Source organism: Coptis chinensis, chromosome 6, assembly GCF_015680905.1.
Source record: "Coptis chinensis isolate HL-2020 chromosome 6, ASM1568090v1, whole genome shotgun sequence".
Lineage (NCBI taxonomy): Eukaryota > Viridiplantae > Streptophyta > Magnoliopsida > Ranunculales > Ranunculaceae > Coptis > Coptis chinensis.
In genome coordinates this window covers 29,208,667-29,212,008 of record NC_141461.1, presented here as the reverse complement: position 1 = coordinate 29,212,008, position 3,342 = coordinate 29,208,667, and the positions used below count along the sequence as shown (strand labels likewise).

Here is a 3,342-nt window from a genome sequence, read left to right as displayed (position 1 = left end):
ACTACGTACATATAACTAACACTTACTTGATTTTCAAACAATTTACCAAATCGTTCATTATGAATACGGTCCACATTCCTAGCACTTGACCGCCGCCCGAGCTCATCCCTAATCACTTGTTTGTGCTTCCTATACAAAATATTGTTTCATTTATAATGAGTATATATGACAGGTTTATAAATAATATTTCTTTTAATAAATGAACGATTTCAATAAGGTGGACTTACTCAACAAACGGTACCACTTCCTCACAATTGATTAGCACATACAAACGAGCTTGTTCCCACTCATCGATGCATTAGAGTCCCAAACGTTCCTTCCCTAAAGCATGACTGTTTCCTGAAAATATAGAAAACTTTCCATCTGGTCCAACAACTTGGATCTCTTCATTCCTCCCTGACCGGTTGAACTTAGTCTCAATCCCATCATTTAAGTATCTTGAGCAGAAAGTTAAACATTCATCAGCAAGATACCCTTCAGCAATAGATCCCTCTAGTCTACTTTTATTACGAACATACTTCTTCAAGGTGTATAAGTACCTGAATAAATATAAAATATAAACAAAATTTTAACAAAATACATACAAGTGAGTAACCATTACTATTATCTTATATACTGACCTTTCGATTGGGTACACCCAACGATAGTACACGGGTCCATCGAGCTTAGCTTGACCAGCTAAATGAATAGGCAAGTGCACCATAACATCAAAAAATGATGGAGGAAAGATCATTTCCATTTTACATAGTGTGACAGCAATCTGATGCTCAAGACGTTCCAACTCTGCAACCCATAATACTTTCGAACATAATTGCTTGTAGAAATTAGAGAGCTCAACAAGAACTAATGTAACTTCCTTAGGTAAGATTCCACGTATTGCAACTGGAAGAAGTTGCTGCATTAGAACATGCCAATCATGGCTTTTTAGGCCAGGTACTTTGCATTCTTTCACCTGAACACGACGCGAGATATTTGATGAAAAATTATCTGGAACTTTAATACCTTTCAAGAATTGACAAAGCTTTCTCTTCTCAGTCAAGGACAAGGTATAGGGCGCAGGGGGGATATAGTATTTGTTACCCTCTTTAGCTATTGGATGAAGTGACTTTCGCATACCCATTAACACCAAATCTTGCCTTGACTTCAAGTTATCCTTTGATTTCTTCTCTAAATTCAGCAATGTCCCAAGCCAACTCTCACCGTTGTTCTTTTCAATGTGCATGACATCTAGATTATGAAGTACACGAAGGTGTTTCCAATAAGGGAGATCAAAAAATGCACTGATCTTCTTCCAATTATGTGGCAGATAATTATCATCTCGACTTCTCTTACCTAACCTTATCACACTCCGCCTTACCAAATGTGATTTGGTCGTACCCATCTAATTGAGCAAGAACATTACTTCCAGTAAAGGGACTTGGGGCAACTCCCATTTCAGTATTGTTATCAAAAGAACTTTTATTCTTTCGATATCTATGATCAAGTGGCAAGAATTTACGGCTTCCCATATAACAAAACTTTTTCCCATTTTGCAACCATTTTGAGCAAGTCTCCTCATGGCATGAGGGACATGCAAGTTTTCCTTTAGTGCTCCATCCAGACAAATTAGCAAATGTTGGGAAGTCATTAATAGTCCACAAGACAGCTGCATGCATTTTAAAATTTTGTTTTGAAGAGGCATCATACGTCTCAATTCCTTTTTCCCACAACTCCTTTAACTCATCAATTAATGGCTGCAAGTACACGTCAATGTTATTTCCAGGACTACTAGGGCCAGGAATTAGCAATGCCATGATAAGAAAAGGCTGCTTCATACACATCCATGGTGGTAGATTATACGGAATGCATACAACAGGCCAAGTGCTATGAATAGAACTAAGACTACCAAACGGATTGAAACCATCACTAGCGATACCGAGTCTAACATTGCGAGATTCTAAACCAAATGAAGGATATCTTATGTCTAGACTTTTCCATTCCTCGGAATCAGCTGGATGCCTCAAAGCACCATCTTTCATACGATCATCTGCATGCCATCTCATATCTTTAGAAGTTTTTGAGCACATAAATAATCTTTGAAGTCTTGGCCTTATGGGAAAGTATCGCAAAACCTTAACAGCCTTTTTCTTAGGTTTTGCGGATGAACTAACTCCGCTCTCAGACACTCCAATGAAGTCATGATCCATCTTGACTCACCACATATGTCACAGTTATCCTTGTCCATGACCGGTTTATTATCCTTCCAATACAACATACAATCATTTGGACATGCATCTATCTTAATGCACTCCATCCCAAGATCTCGAAGTTGTTTTTTTTATTCATAATGATTCTTGGGCATATTGATGTCATCTGGAAGTGAATCATTCAATACCTCAAGCAACACGTCGAACGAATGATTACTCCAGCCATTAAGACACTTTACATGAAGCAATCATACTAGGAAAGACAATTTTGAACTCTTAGTACAACCCGGATACAAGGGTGTATCTGCTTCCTTCAACAACTTGTAAAACTTTTGTGCTTCTTCATTTGGCTCATCCGTACGAGTGTCGCTGGAACTAGACTCATTTGAATTCAGACCAAGTGGTATGTCATTGTCTATACCAACCATGTTCTGAAATCCTAATGCATCTTGCAACATTGCATGCATATCATCACCCTAATTGGACTCGGTATTCACCTGCCCACTCTCCCCATGCTTTGTCCAACGCACATAACTCCGTAGTATACCCCGATTCTTTATATGATGTTCCACTACATTTTTAGGCTATAGCAAAAGATTAAGGCATCTAACACATGGGAAATAAATCTCACCACTGAGTTCCTCGACTCGATTATTCCAAGCAAACTCAATAAATTTCTCACAACCAAGTATATACCTACGACTACATTTTCCCACAGTCGGATCCATCCAACTTTTATCCATTAAGTAGCAAGTACCGAACAACAACTACATGAAAAAAAAAATAAGACAATAGCTTGTTCACCAAGAATATCATATCCTACATACATTAAGTAACAACAAAAAAAAATACTTAGGCACAGGAAAATGATCAAACACAAGAACTCATAAAGATGGCAAGAACAGGACCACTACCTAATCAGCAAACCAAAACACTAGAAAAGGTTCTTATTATTACCTATTCTAATTCCTTATATCCTCGTCTCTTTAACCAAATCCCAAAACCTATTGAAAAGTTGGTTTCTACTAATAATCGATTTGAATAAAGAATATACTCAAAAATCTATTCAATGAACTGAAAAAGCCTCACAAATTCAATTATGTAAAGGCTTGGTACTTGCTATTTTTCTTTCTCAGGCGCTCGCATTCATGGCGAA

General features: G+C 37.6%; 1 pseudogene; it reads right to left on the bottom strand.

Moving 5' to 3' along the window:
* Positions 1 to 298: 298 nt before the first annotated feature.
* On the bottom strand, positions 299 to 2,653 carry LOC147492480 (uncharacterized; annotated as a pseudogene).
* Positions 2,654 to 3,342: the final 689 nt, after the last annotated feature.